The following is a 17,194-nucleotide window of genomic DNA, read 5'->3' on the forward strand; positions in this document are numbered from 1 at the left end:
GGTTGTTCCTCCATGATGGGTTAACAAAGTTTAGAAATTAGAAAAAAAAACAAATCAAAATAGGGGTAACTAGGCAAAAGGGTTTACCAAGTAACTGTGAACTATGGAATACCATTTCTAATATGTGTAGGAAATCTCCCTGATTGTTGTGTTTGGTGTATCACAATATATAAGGTGGATGACTTAGTTACCTATGGCAAGATAGAAACCTATATAGGGCTTCCAAAATATACTTGGAGGTATCTGGAAGTGTAGTACATAATAGTGTTTTCTAATGTGTCCTATATGATAAGAAGCATTTCGATATACTTATCGTGCGTGGAGTGCCATCCAATATACCCAGAAGTACATGGAGAATGATCCTATACACGTATGCATGTGGAATACTGACTACCTCCAGAATGTAACGCAAACAAAGAATGACAACTCCTACATTAAAAGACACCGGAAAACACCTCTAGCCTAGACCTATATATGTTTGTGTTAATGCTCCAAATGTTCCTTATATTGATTGAGTAAATTTTAGATCGATCTTTGATTATGTTTTAGTTTTAAGGCTCACCACGAGTTCACCTAAATTCCATACAATGCAATCTAGCATGATAATAAGAATTCTTTTATTTTCAATGAAAATCTATGTATAGGAGGGAGGAAACAAAGAGTAATGCAACAAAAAAATCCTCTGAAGTAGATCATCTTAATGTAATTGTTCCAATTTAAATTAAAAAACCCTATTTGATGCAAATAATAAATGTTTTCTTTTCTTTCCTCTTAATCTTCAAATGCAATGAAAAATAAGATGTAGCTAGACCACTGATAAAAGAAATCACATCGAATATGAATGTAATATCAATTTCTTAAAGCCAATCAATGATCAAGAAAAAAGTTGACCAAAGACCTAATTGATAAGAACAAAGAAAAAACCAAAGAAATTTTCATAAAAGGCTAGTAAAATCAAAATAAATCATAATGAAGGTTTTTTCAGAGATCCACAAAGACTAAATGGAACGTGAAACAAAGAGAAAGATAGGAGAAGGAGCTACAATATCCATAAATAATAATCCAACATCTCCATTCAATTATTCAACATGGCATTGAAATACAATAGCATAAGCATAAAAAAACTATAGGAAAACATGATGCTTTTTGTATTAATAGATAAAGGAGAGAGTTACAACCATGTATTGAAGCTGAATTTGTAGATGTGTCTCCCCACTTGACATGTCCTTCCTTGTCACAAAGAAAACCTTCACACTCAACCCTAATGAAAATGGATGATGATTCCTTAGGCTCCAACCAGCAACATGAGGGCACTAACAATCTCCAAAAGCCAACCTAGACTCCATTGGAGGTAGTAAATTTATAGGGTAAACATGGTAGTTTAGGATTTACCAATATATGCCTAAGATCCACTTATGAGGGAGGATAAGCTCAAGAGATAAGAGATAAGGTATTTGAGATCGGATTAGATAAGAATTTGAGATCTCTATCCACATCAAATGCTTAAGATATCTTAGAAGAATCTGGAAGAGGAAAATTCAAAATTATTTTTTAACTTTCCCGAATTTCTAGAATCAACACAGCTATAAAATGGAGCAACCTGCGTTGATTAGTGTTGGTGCTCAAGTATGAAACTTGCACCCAATGATGGTAGACAATTATGGACGGTGTGTTGGGCATAAAAACATGGTTTTTGAGCAAATAGACCCAGAAACTTAGGATTTTTGGAGAAATTATGATTAGGGCTTTGCAAAGGGATTATGATAGTGTCTAAGGATATTGATTTATCCAGTTTTCAGGCCTTTTGGGCTGATGTGACAAAATGGCTTGTAACAATATTATCGTCAAGTCATCAAAGGTCAAAGTTGTTATACTTTATAATATGGATGACTCTGGTCTAGATAAGTAAAATATTTTATTGTAATATATGGTCAGTATTTTTGGATTGTTTGAGGTATGTGTTAGTTTTATTTATTTTACTAAAATTAAAAGAGGATTTTCTACAAAATCCTTGATTTTGTAGGAATTCTATTTTGTTGTCAATACAATGTTTAATTTTGGTTTGTTTGTTGCAACAGGCCCTTCATATTTGTTGAATCGTGGTTTTGGATCCTACAAAGAAGGATATGCTCAATTAACCTGTATCAATTGCGAGCTATGCATGGATTCCCTGTCAGTCATTTGTCATTTTCTTTTAATTTTTATAATTTGGTCAATAAGCCAAAAAATAAGTTGGAATTATCTATGCAATGAACACTTAAAGAAATTTTAGGAATACTTTTTTTGGATGTAATTACGTCTCTCAACCTGTATAAAAACATTGGATTTTCTACAATAGAGAGGGGCATCGATAATATTACAGACATCATTTTTGTAGAAGAGAAATGTTTTCTAAATTGTATGTGACTGTGGAATATTTTTTAATTACACTCCGAGTTGTAAGACTTGATTTTATTTTGTTAACTACTTATAGTGTCTTTCATCATTTCATAGTCATCAATATTTATCATCTACTAGATTTTGTGTAATTCCATTTCTCATAATACAATAGATATAAATTATTGTTTGTGTGGTTTTAATCCATAAACAATTAGCGAATTATTATATATATTTTTTGACTTACAATGATTTAGCTTGTACACATTCTTATATGATCAATATCATCTCTAGTGACTTGTGTTTTGAGGTAGGTATTCAGTCCAGGCATATACATCTGCTCTAGATTTTTGTGGTTTTATTCCACAGATTTAGAATCTAGATAATGTCGTGTTTACATACAAATTGAATTAATATGTTGTAGCAATTCCTGAATTTATATTCCATTTTCATTATTTCATTGTTGGTTTGATTCCCAAATAAATAATTGGATGATTATTTCTTCTATGTAACTGTTACATTAACTTTCTATACCTCGGTTGAGAAAATATAAAGTAGGTTGCATATATTAGATTCTTTTGCATTCATTCTTGATGTGAATTCTGAGATCAAATTTAGTTTCATCTGCATCTGTTCAAGGTATAAGAGACTTGCATTTTAGTAGTTGTATGTATTTTATTTCACATTAAGGATTATTATTTTCTTTCATTCTAATTTTAATTTATAACTTCATATATAAGTTTAAATTAGGAATCACATCTCTTACTATTTTTGCAGATAATTAGATTTTTTTTTCTTCTAGATCATTTATAATTTGTTTTGTCGATGCTTCTTGTACCATATTCCTATACATAGTTTGTATTATAACATTTTGCTTTAGTTTTTGTAACATATTTTTTCTATTGCAAATTATTGTATAGTAGCATTTATTCTAACATTTAAATAATAAACATATAAATTAGAATACATTAGTATAAGGAAATATACATTCCTATTCTTTCAACAATTTTACTCTGTTTTGAGTGTTTTACTTTATTTGCATCCTCAATTTAATCTTTGATGTATTATATTTAATTAATTATTAACATATAATCTTAGGAACATTAGCAATAGTTAGTATACATTAGTCTTAGATTAGTTTTAGATTAATCATAGTTAGGTAGAATTAGTTCTCCCCTGGTTTCTTCCTCACAAGAGGAGGAATCTGAAGGCTAACAAATCCTTACTACCCACCGAGGACACCACAAAAAATAGCTAGGGATATTTGAAGAGCTTCAGTTTCAGTTGTTTCTCCCTTGTTTACTAGGGTGAAAAAAACCCATGTCAATGAGATTTCTTGAACAAAAACCATTTTTGGATTTTCCAAAACCAACTTTGTTTGTTCATAAATCATGCCTGAATTTACTCACTTGATTTTTCTTGGCATAATCTATCCAAACTATTGGTGATGACTTGGATGTTTCTATAATTAAATTGGGTGTAATGTAAGAAACATAAATCCATGTCATTGATGCTAGGAACAAAATCCATGTTCTAAAAGTTTCCTTGGAACTGCTTCAATATTTCAACCTCGGAGGTTGGTGTTAATTTTTTGTAGCTCAGTGACAAATTCCAACTATTGGACTAGACTCTACATTCTGAGTGGTCCGAAATTGATGCTTGAAGCATTGGATTTGAATAAAGGAACATGTATTTTGAAGTGAAGTCGATAATGTCACATTTGATTTATTTGACCCTAAGGTGAAACTGGACAACCTTGCAAGCCTATGAATACAAGTGAAGCATTTTCAAATCATAACCAAGCATCTTATTATCTCCTATTTGGATTGGTTTTCATAAGAATAAAGTGAATTTGTGAAATTTGGTTCATACAGGTCTGAGATTGCAGGGTCCGAATCTCGGACATGTGATTAGGTTTTTTGGTTTCCAGTCATAGGGTTGACTCTGGGAATTTTCAACTATAACTGCAGGCATGTAGGATCATCCATGCCGTTGGAGCATCTCTATTGTTGGGAAAAATAATGGGGGGGTGAATCACTATTTTCAAATCATTTAAATTTTTAATTTCATGTCCTGATTTTTGCACACGACTTTATTGAAGGGAACCCGCATGTGTACGTGATTGTTATTAAGACAACTAGTGTACATCCAGTAAACTTAATTTTCAGTTAATTCATCTTATTATTATCTTAAGTGAGTGTTTTAGTACTCCATTAAACGTTAAATAGAAAGTAACCATTTGTAGCAAGAAAAAATTAAACCATCACACATAAGCAACACACAGGAACACTAAGATTTAAGGTGGAAACCCAATGTGGCAAAAAACACCTGCTATTGTTGTCTTTGTCTTCCTTTTAATATAAAGAAAAGCTTTTAAAATATTGTAGTTGTATAAACTGATACCAGTATGTAGGAAACCACCTGCAAAAGGGTACAACCATCGCTTCTTCTCCAGCTCCTACGGGAATAGAGATCCAACCCCTGAATCTTGTACTGGCGTAAATTGATACCAATACGCAAGCACCCACCTATAGAAGGCTACAACCTTTATTCATTGTATAGCTCTTACTGGAAGGAAGATTCAACCCCCTAAATCTTGTTTACTAGTTACCACTAGAAGAATGCTTCAACTCCCTCATTGAAAGCCCCAACCCTCAACATCTCCGGGGACCACGTTTGATAAATTTTCATACTAGATCCACCTATTACAACACATCACAACTTGTAGGACACGTTTCATCAAATTTTCATACTAGAACCACTACCAACATTTAAGTTCAAAACCAAATATCAACACTGAAAAACTAATCTCTTCACTCAATCATCAATATCTGACCCAACTGAATCAACCATCAATTAAATCAATTGAATCAACCAAAACTTAACGAATCAACTGAAACTAGTGCAACCCTAAGGCTGCACAACATATATACCTTATTGGGACTTATTTTCCCTGAATTTCCCTTTATTAATTCTTTATACCTCCATGACCCATATATGTAAATATCGGAAGCCTTGATATTCCTTTGTTTTCAAAATTCCGAATGGATAAAAAATGATACATTCAATCACCCTGTAGAGCTATAAAAAGGGTCTCTTTCACATCTAATTACCTCACATTAATATGTCAATCCGGGAGCGTTTTGTTATTTCAAAGAGTGTCTTAGTCTGAGGCTATCATTTGTCAGAGTAATGCTAGTAGTACAGTGTTCAAAAATAGAAGAGTAAACAGATGCTTATCTATAACTAAGTTACTTCAAAGGAATAAATCACACACTTAGAAAACTAGGCAACTTATCAGTCAAGGGTTCGACAATGATAACCCATCCCTTTGGAAACTGATGAAAAGGAAATTAGAGCATGGATCACGGGTCTGGGAGCTAGATAGTAAATGACGAGGCTCACTATAGCCTTAGATCATCTCTCACACCAAAACAACAAATGCGACTAAATGGAACGACAGATAGTAAAATGGAACAGCAAATAAGAAATTGAATAGCAAATTTGGAATGGAACAGCAATTCTAAAATCGAACAGCAATTCTGAAATGGAACAACAACTAAACAACTAAGTCTTGCGAGCAGTCATCAAACTTAATCTACTAACTCAGATGCACTCATCGTAATCAAACAACAATCTTCCATTCTTAAGGCAAATCAAGCAGAACACACTAATAGAACAGCACTAATTACTGGTAGGTTATGGAACAACGCCTGTAAATCATATACGCACACAACACGCTGGAATAGTAATCTAATCAATCTTAATTAACAGGAATACGACTGTGTTTCCAAATAGAACAGCATTACTTCTGAATCCAACAATCATAAAGAACACAGCTTTCAGATGAATTTTATAACATGAATGTACAACACAAAAGCTCTGTAACATAACAGTAATAATATTCGGTCAAGACTAATAACATTCAATCAACTCTGAAAGGATCAATAATATAATACAGAGTCAATACACAGTTCTGTCTGTAAAAACCTTAATGGATTAATCTTAACTGAGCATGTGATGGCAACTTATAAAGCATATCAGATTACCAAATAACGACAATAAGCAAACCACATAGAAATCAAATCGTAGTGATACAGAAGCAAGTGTCCTCCGGGGCCGGGCCCTTAGCCTCCAAGGGTACACCACTTTAAGTTAATCCAGATGCAGAGATAAGATAATCACCAAGTTTATATTAATGCATAAAACAAAAGTACAATGAACCAGTTCTCAACAAGACTCGATGATCAAAGTTTGATCTTTAACAGAAAATTACATAAAGCATAATCCCCAAAGCTAATAGTGTTGTCCCTTCGTATAAGGGTGACGATGGAGATGTCTAAGTAACAAGATAGATAAAGCAGCGATCCCTCAGGATCAAAGATCCTGAGGGATTTTCCAAACTGTTAATCCTTAATATTTTCTTTCCTCCTTTGCCGAGCTGGTGTCTTCTCCTCCTTTTCCAGGCCGGTTTGCTTTGATCTGCTTAGCCTTGTTTGCACTCAGTCCCCGTCAAAGGGACAGCAGTTACCCTGTTCTTGTCTTTTTCTTTGGAACAGAAACTCCTCGTTTTCACCCTTTCCTGCACAGAAGAATAACAATTATCAACGGTTAAGTCTTGCATATTAATTCTCACATGTTTTATTATAATTATTTATTGTTTTCCAAGTTCATGATGAAAAACGGTTTACAAATTCTACTAAAAAGCCACTGAAATAACCATCAAAAGCATACCTTTTAGTACTCCCCACACCCCACCAGAAAACCCCTTTCCATTAAACAAAAGCCCCTTTACTATCAGCAACGACAGGCCTTCGAAAAATCTTATAATAGTGCTTTATCCCTTTCGGGACCAAACACACTCCAAAATGTCGAAACAAAGGATTTCTTTCCTTGTTTACACAGTTGCATGTGCTTGGCTGTAGGTCTAAATCTGGCCGCTCAGACGACGTAGATTAGATCACAATATTGGTGATCGCAATCTCATTGGTCTCATATATCGTATTACCCCACAGTTCTGATGCGATATTGCTATCGCTATCAGAAATTTCAATGGCCTTTGTATATATATATATATATATATATATATATATATATATATATATATATATATAGATATATATATATATGCTCCTATGCGATGCCTATCGGCGATCGCAAGTCGCCAAGGTTGGGTGCCATTTCCTTAAGGGATGCGATAATTCGGCGGACCTGATAATCACTCAAGAGCATGGTTTTATACTCATTCAAGTCCACCTCTTCAAATGTGCTAAGTGTTTTAGCATGCTGGCTATGTATTCGGCTTTCGGTGATGCGATGGGGACTACACAGAGGCCGATTGCGATAGGGTTCTCCGAACCTGATAACACATGAACCTCCGCTTATAACAATTTAAGTCTACCTATGTTAATGGTATTTTTACACCAATAGACAATGTATTTTGCACTTCACCTGCAGAACCATAACAAAGCAATACAACGCCGATCGACCCTTTTTAACACAACAATCCTATTATAAGCATAAATGCATGGGTAGTATGGATACGACATACATTTAAAAGGGAAACAAAGCATGCAAGGCCTCCACGGGCCAATTAAAGAAGCATTGTGTGAACAATACTTTTATTTATAGAAACAGTGCAAGTGTCGCCCTTTAGGCTAGATTACACATTAAACACCACTGTCACAAAAGCAATGCAATCCTTTACATAGTTCTAGTCTCAAAATCAATTCTTTGTGCGCAAATATAAATACAACTATATTTGAGTCTCACGACCTTCTATGGCCTAATTTCTCTGGTTAATGGCCTTTTTCCTCCTCTGCTACCCGTAGGCTTACAAATGCCTTGGGTCTCCTCTTTCTCTCTGTCTCACTCCCCTCTTGCATCTCTCTCATTTCAGAAAATAAGGGAAGTACATATATTCCCTGTATAACAATTTCCTTCCACAATTGAAGGAATTAACTCGATTCCTAGAAATCATATCCTACTCTAACTAATCAATATAGATAATTGACTTGATCTCCACACAAGGAGGATCATTTTCCTTTTATTCCTAATTCAATTCAGAATTAGGCAACAAATTAACCACTTACATTTATTTGAAATTAATACAAATTTAACAACCAGTCCTCCTCCAAAATTGTATTAGCCACAACATGTGACCACTCCATCACATTGTTGGCTAGGCCTAGATGCTCCTGCATTAGATTCCCAAAGTTTAAATTAATCATGATCTCCTGATCATGCACTTCTAATCTGTGTCCTCCTGGATCCCATACTTGGTTTGGTAGTCTGTCCTTGGTTGCTTTTGTTGTTTGTTCTTCTTCAAGTCTCCCTCCTTTATGCTGTATCGTCCCATTAGACATGCTCTCACTGCCCGTTGTTGTCCTTTTCACTTATCTTACTATTGTTTTTCTGATCTTAGTTCGTAGTTTTTCATTCCCTTCACCTGTACCGTTCCTTCCAGCCAATCTTCCTTTCTTCTTTTGTCCTGTATTTGTTTTATTGGAATGTTGTTGTATGAGTTTCCACAACTCATCCAGTTATTTGTCTACTTCACTTCTCCTAGACTGAATACTATTCTCCTGCATCTCATTGTGTTCTTGAATAAGAACATCATAATCTCTGTGCCAATATTTTCCCATATACATTTCTGAAATGAAAAAATGCTTTATCCATTGATCCTCTACAATGACTTCACTACTTCTTACTTCAATTCTTAGCATGCCTGTAACTTCACAAAATTCTTGGAATCTCATAATTCTTCTTGCTTGTTTAGCTACTTGGAATATGTCCTCTTTCGGTAACTTCATTTCTGCATTCTTAAGGATTATGGAATTATATTTGTCTGCATCTAAAATGTCACCTTGAGCCTCTTCTCCATCAATAAATCCCTGTAATACAATAGTAATCCTATTCCTACCATATTTTGTACTCATCTCCAGTTCAACACTCCCATACTGTAGATTCAAAATCATTCCATATTTTTGAGACATTATGATCTCACCCTTCATTAATTCGATCTATTCTTCAGAATTAACTTCTTGGTTCAGATTGACTTCACATTGCCTTTTTCCTACATATAAATCTTCATCAGAATTAATCAATTCATTAAACATAATTACTTTACCTTGCTTCCTCCTTATGCCAATACTTCTGACAACTTTCTCATATTTTTCATCCATGACAACTTTGTTCTCATTCAGTTCTGGTTGTATAGTCTGATCACTTGTTCCTTGGTTTCCTTGCCTCTTTAACTCATGCCACCAATCTGCCATTTCATTTGGAATTTCTTCCAAGAGTTCTGCACAGTCTTCATTGTCTGCATCATCTGTCGTTAATCCTTCTTTACTCTGGCTTTCTTCAAGGTCAATGATTCTCAATGACTGTTTAATATCTACAAAGTATTCTATGTCAATCTTTAGTAGCTATCCTCTTTTGGCTTCAGTTTTAAATAGTTGTCTAATGTCTACATAAATCACTACAGCTATGTTTAACAGCTTCTCTTTCCTTTGCTTCACATGATTATGGGAATTTCCTTCCTTTAACTTCTGAAAAATCATATCTGCATTGTTCCCTTCATTTATGATAACACTAAATAGTTTCTTTACCTCAGTGTATCCTTTGATCTCAATAATTCCTTTGCCATCCTCCTTTTGACTTATCCTTTGGATGTCATCTGACTAGACATCTTTCTTCACTTGGCTGTAACTCTTCTTCGTATTATACATATGACTGTGGGTAGTCATCTCTTCACCTGTTAATATAACAGTTTCCAATAATTGCTTGCCTTTCTTCAAGTCTACATGACTTGCAAACACACGACAAATTTCAGTTTTCAAAATACAATACCTTCCATCTTCTTTTGATGCTTCAAGCACCAATCCTCCATCATAAATATTTTGGATTTCAATAGGTTCTTCTTGCTATGACTCCATTCCTCTGAGTCTTTCCTTCTCTAACAAATCAATATGAATTTGTTCAAGTTCCCTGAACTCATTCATCAGCTTGCCATTCCACCTCTGTTGTAATAGCTTCCACTTGACCCTTTTCTTCACTCTCCATCTATATCTTTGGTCTTCATATGTCTTCCTTTGTACTGCCAGACTAATTTCATTTTCTTCCTTTTCCTGCCAGTTGCTATACTTCTGCAATCTAATTCCTTCCTCAAATTCACTCTCATGTAGCTGATCATCCCATTCAAATTGCTAGTTCCTCCCATCTTCATCTTATTGAATTAATACTTCTGTCTCCTTCATGTATCTAAGGACATAACTTCCTTGTTGCTCCTGATCTTTCATCTCACCTTAAAATAAGCTCTGCTTAATTTCTCTAATTTCAACATCATATTTATTAATGCTATCTTCCACACCATGCATAATAACCATAATCTCCTCTTTATCAGGTTCTTAAAGCTTCATTTCTCCTTCAGGTTCCTTGAGAAATATCTCCAAGAATTCTATTTCCTTATGAAATCTCTCCAGTAGTTCTTCACAATTTCCATTCTCAGCTTCATTCTTTTCTTGGCAATCCTCCTGAGTTATCCCGATTTCTGCACTATCATATGGAAAATTTCTTTCATCAATTTCATTAAACAAATTCATTTGTTTACCTTCTCATAGTACCACTATGGCATTGTCATTAGACTTCCGGTTCATATCAACTTCATCTAATTGTTTCACCCCAAACAGAATTTCATCTATGAACTCATTCTGCTGCAATAGATCACCACCTTCTTCCTATAAAAGGGATTCTCCATCATACTTCACCTCAAGAGATTCATTCCTACTCGTGACAGTTTCATCAGATTGTCCATCATCCTCTACATATCCTGCAAACATACACAAACTATGAGAATTAAAATCACAATGCTTCATTGCCTCATCTGCTTCCCTTGTCAACATATCTTCGAATTGTTATGAACTATGCTAAAAGTCCATGAGATCTTCAACTGATATCTCATTATCCTCTTCACCCAACATTTCACCTTGTTCTGGTCTACAAATGGAAACTTCCATTTTTGCATTTGCTTCTCTGAGTTCCTTTGATTCCTCTTGAGCACTCAATATTTGTGCAATCTTTCTCAACTCTTCTACTATCTCTATCTTCACTTGCTAATTTCTCTTCTCTTGTGGCCTTTGCCACTTTACTCTTCTTCTCATGGTCCAACCATGTTTTTGGTCTTTATCACTTCTCTGTAGCATCTCTATCAATATTCCAATCTCGAAATCTATCTCAGCTTTCTCTCTGTCAAACTCTTCTTGACTCATCCTCATGCCATTTGCTTTGGCATCTTCCCTTTTGCTGTGGCTTCTTTCTTAACCTCTGTTATGACTAACAGTAGTCATCTTCGTCTCCTCTCTTTCCATGAGCTCCTCACTCTTCTGCAACAAGCCTTTGCAACAACAAGTCCTCCTTATTGCAACCTTACCTTACTAAGCTCTCCTCACTCAGTATTTTGGTAAGCATGATCCTCTATCTCGAACCTTCTCTTGACCAACACCTTTGCTCCTTCTAGTCTTCTGCAATCTCTCAATCCCTCTTGAGAACACTTGAGCTATCCTCTTTGACCAATCTCTTGTTGGATTTTTCAGGTTGACTGCCACTTCTGAGTGCTTTCCCTACTCTGCTTTTAAGAACACATCTTTCATAGCTTCTCTTGTTCTATTGTGTTGCAGTCTTCACACTTTCTTATGCTGTCACCTGTGTTTGAATGGATTTCCTCTGTCGAATTAGAATCCGATCCTTCCTCTTGCCTACATAAATAATTTAGCACATAGCTCTGTTTTCTATTCCTTCACATGGAATTTCACTATTCTGTTTAACCCAACTAGTTTTAAATACAAATCTGCTCTGCTATCGGTTATTTCAATCCCAAATTTACTCTGATACCAAAAATGGTGCAACCCTAAGGCTGCACAACATATATACCTTATCGGGACTTATTTTCCCTTAATGGCCCTTTATTAATTCTTTATACCTCCATGACCCATATATATAAATATCAGAAGCATTGACAATCCTTTGCTTTAAAAATTCCTAATGGATCAAAAATGATCCATTCAATCACCCTGCCGGACAACCCCTTTCCATTAAAGAAAAGCCCCTTTACTATCGGCAACGAAAGGCCTTCGAAAAATCTTATAATAGTGCTTTATCCCTTTCGGGACCAAACACTCTCCAAAATGCCAAAACAAAGGATTTCTTTCCCTATTTACATAGTTGTATGTGCTTGGCCACAGGTCTAAATATGTTCAATCGGACGGCACAGATTAGATCGCAATATCGACGATTGCAATCTCAGTGGTCCCATATATCGTATTACCCCGCAGTTCTGATGCGATATTTCTATCACTATTGGCAATTTCAATGGCCTTTGTAATATATATCTATATATATATATATATATATATATATATATATATATATATATATATATATATATATATATATATATATATGCTCCGATGTGTCGATGCGATACCTGTCGGTGATTGCAAGTCGCCAAGGTTGGGTGCCATTTCCCTTAAGGGACGCGATAATCTGTTGGACCCGATAATCACTTAAAGCATGGTTTTATACTCCTTCAAGTCCACCTCTTGAAATGCGCTAAGTGTTCTAGCGTGTTGGCTGTGTAATCGGCTTTCAGTGATGTGATGGGGACTACACATAGGCCAATTTCAATAGGGTTCTCCGGACCCGATAACACATGAACCTCCACTTATAACAATTTAAGTTTGCCTCTGTTAATGGTATTTTTACACCAATTGTCAATGTATTTTGGGCTTCGCCTGCGGAACCATAACAAAGTAGTACAATGTTGATCGACCCTTTTTAACACAACAATCCTGTTATAAGCATAAATGCATGGGTAGTATGGATACAACATACATTTAAAAGGGAAACAAAGCATGCAAGGCCTCCACGGGCTGATTAAAGAAGCACTATGTGAAGAATACTTTTATTTATAGAAAAAATGCAGGTGTTACCTTTTAGGCCAGACTACACATTAAACACCATTGTCACAAAAGCAATGCAATCCTTTACATAGTTCTACTCTCAAAATCAATTCTCTGTGTGCAAATACAAATACAACTATATTTGAGGCTCGCGCGCTTCTATTGCTTGATTTCTCTGGTTAATGGCCTTTTTCCTCCTCTGCTACCCGTAGGCTTACAAATGCCTCGGGTCTCCTCTTTCTCTCTGTCTCCATCCCCTCTCGCATCTCTCCCATTTCAGAAAATAAGGGAAATACATATATGCCCTGTATAACAATTTCCTTCCACAATTGAAGGAATTCACTCTATTCCTAGAAATCATATCCTACTCTAACTAATCAATATAGCTAATTGGCTTGATCTCCACATAGGGAGGATCATTTGCCTTTCATTCCCAATTCAGTTCAGAATTAGGCAACAAATTAACCACTTACATTTATTTGAAATTAATACAAATTTAACAACTAATCCTCCTCCAAACTTGTATTAGCCACAACATGTGACCACTCCATCACATTGCTGGTTAGGCCTAGATGCTCCTGCATCAGAAACCAAAATCAATCAACTTAAACAACCAGAACAGATAGATCACTATAACTAGAATACCAATCAACATACTACACATCGCAAAAACTAGATTTTATTATTGCAAACCCTGATCAACCATATATAAAAATATATAAGCTACTTTATAGTAGAAAACCCGCATGTGTACGAACTTTCCATGAAGCACACCCATGTGTAGATCTTAAATCACTGATTTTTGAAAATTGAACCATTGTCATTCTGAAATAAATATTGGATCAAGCTCAGATCTACTGCATCATTCTAAAACAACCACAAAACCTTCACTAAACTTCAATCGCAAACAAGTATCATCATCATTCTTCAATCAATGAATTCATCAAAACATCATTGTTTAAGCCCAGATCATCAAGAAGACTTCATTGGTAGAAAATAGAAGCACAGTAAGCCTGAGTAAACTGATCAAACATCCTTCTCATCAAAACCCTATTTTCTGTAAGTGCTTTCGTTAAAGCATATCCGCGTGTATATGCAATTTTTAGGAGACAAACTCGCATGTAAGTGACTTACCAGTATCACACTCATGTGTGTACACATCTTGCAGGCTATAAAACCCACATATAGATCTGCAATTTTTGATTCAAACTGTCACTGCAAAACATAACTTTAGACATACCTAGATCTCGACATACACAGAAAAAGTACACGGCAAGACACTACCAACATAGATCAAATCTCCTCATAATCAATAATTTCATCTCAATTCTATTGGATCTAATCCATCAACAAATTTCTGGGTGCATACTTAGTTTTAGATCAAGAAGAACATTACCAACCCATTACATGCATATTTTCTTTATGTTATCACCTAGATTGACCTCAGGCTGAAGGGAGGCAATGCCAGGGTAACCACAAACCAATTTTAGCCAAGTAGCTAGCCCTACTAGGCCGGGAGAGGGCTATCTTTGTAAGGATCTCAGTCAAGATGATTGGATCAGGTAAAGGATTTTAGGCTAGGTATAGTGGCATGAAATTTTGATTGGATTTTGTAGAGGTTTTTCTGGATCAGGAGGAGATGGGCAGTTTAGGTCTGGGAAATTAGATCAGAAATGCAGGGCGTTCTATGGGGCAAGGTAGGAAGAGGCTTTAGCACTCTTGGGCTTGATGGGGTGAGATGTTTAAGACTGGTGAGAAGCTAAGAAGGGCATGTGACAACTATGGATCCTTCCTAGACTGCAGAAAACATGAAATGATGAATGATTTCCCAAGGCAGAGCACTGATACAATGGATTCTACCTATCAAACTTGAAAACATTCAACTAGAAGCAATGAAATGATAGATGGCATACATAAAACATATAAGCATATAATCATAGAAGAAGAAACTGTACTAAAACTCCATACCACAGGGATCCCATAAAAATAGCAACAAATCTTATTAATTTCATGCCAAACTGCTTACAAAAGGTGTACAATCAATGTCTGAGCATCCAGCTGAGTCCAACCCTTTACAATGAGAAAGAAGAAGAATATATAGACATGATTTCAACCTCCTACCATCCTCAAGGGTCGAATGCATAAGATGAGGAGCTAATCTAACTAATACTAAACAAGAAACAGGAATATAGGCATCATCAACAACTTGCCTCTAAAAGTGAAAAATTAATCCATTTGAGCTCAAACTAACTTCTAAGGAAATGAATATACCCTCTATCACTATTTATCTATCATAATTACATGCCAAGTCATCATTTAAAATATTAAATCATCCACCATGAGAGATAATCCATGATTACAGTCAAAAAACTGGAAAAATAGCAACCCTAAGCAAAATTGTCAAAAGCGCAATGCCAGTTTTAGGTCCCTTTTAGAGGACTTCCCGGCATCTAAATTGAGCCCATGATAGCTCATTGGAAATTTATTCAAGTCTAGTTTCCAAAACACCTGGATTTTTTGAATTTGAAGCTCATTTGACCCCTCAAAACTTGATTCTCCCAAGACTACTTCCGTGTGTCCAAAAGTGGCAGAAAGGTCATTTTTAGGGTTTTTTTGACCTTTTGGTGGACCAGTTTTGCCCCACAAACTTTGAAAATTGCTAGGGCGCATGTCCTCATCACTCTGAATCCAAAAATGCAAACCATTTCTTCAATGGGTTCCCCTAGGAAAAGCGCGGCGCTAGTGGCACTGCGCTTATAGGCAGTTTTCTTGGGTATTGAAATCCAAAATTTGCAAATGACAAAATTTGTTCAAAAATTGTCCAAAATTGGTGAGAAGCACCATCATCATGTGATATGATGAGCCAAGGAAGCTTCAACCAGAATCCTAAGTCTATCCTCCTCTTTCTTGCCTTTCAAGGCCTGCCTTAGCCTAGTTTTCATTCTCTTGACCCTCATATTGTAAATCTTGTTTCGAGTCCTATAATGATACGCCATGTGTCTGATCATCTGATTATCTCTGTTTTCCTTTCGTAGCAGCTTCTCAAGGTGCAGGTTGACTCATTCATGCCATGTCTCCCTATCATCTTCAATCTCCTGCTCAATAGGAGTCAAAGTGACTTGTTCTTCTTTGCCACTTTGTCGTTTCAACTTGAGCATTTCTAGCTACATGAGAACTTGTTTGTCACTCAATTTTTTGTTTTATTGATCCAAGTATGTAATGACATATTTGGCCCTCTCCAAATTGTCTACCAAAGCTTGCACTTGAGCTTCTCTTTCCCATATGATGATGTATTTCATGGTTTCTTCATCTTGAGCCTCTAAGTTAATGATTTCAAATCCATGACGAGTATAATGTTGTTGTGGCTCCTCATGCTCAGTCAAGTCAAAGTCCCTTTCCTCCTGATCTTCAAGACTCTGCTCTGGCATATTTTCTGTGCCTTCGTGCAATTACTGCACCTGTACATGCTATGTCGATGAAGAAGGCAAGGTCCCTTCCACATCCTGTGGAGAAAACACTTACCTATGAGCTGATGAAGAAGGTAAGGCCCCTTCCACATCCCATGGAGAAAACGCTTGCCTATCTACTACAAATAATATCCTAGTGCCTCTCTAATATGTCATGTAGACAGGCACCTCAGTAGTTCTTATCTCCTTCGCCTCCTCATCTGTTTTCACTAGGCTAGGAGGTCCTCTTACTTCTTGAGGCACTGGTGAAGGAATTTGAGGACCTCTGAAGATCTCATGAGAAATAAAGTTCTCCCAAGGGATGTTAAGGAGACTGAGATGATGAAGCACAATGACCTTAATTAGAGAGTAATGATAAAGGCTGCTCATCTACTGAGGGTAAGGCTTCTTTTG

The sequence above is a fragment of the Pinus tabuliformis genome, chromosome Q, assembly GCF_031772625.1.
Source record: "Pinus tabuliformis cultivar Carrire ecotype Pingquan chromosome Q, CPIR1, whole genome shotgun sequence".
In the NCBI taxonomy this organism is placed as follows: Eukaryota; Viridiplantae; Streptophyta; class Pinopsida; order Pinales; family Pinaceae; genus Pinus; species Pinus tabuliformis.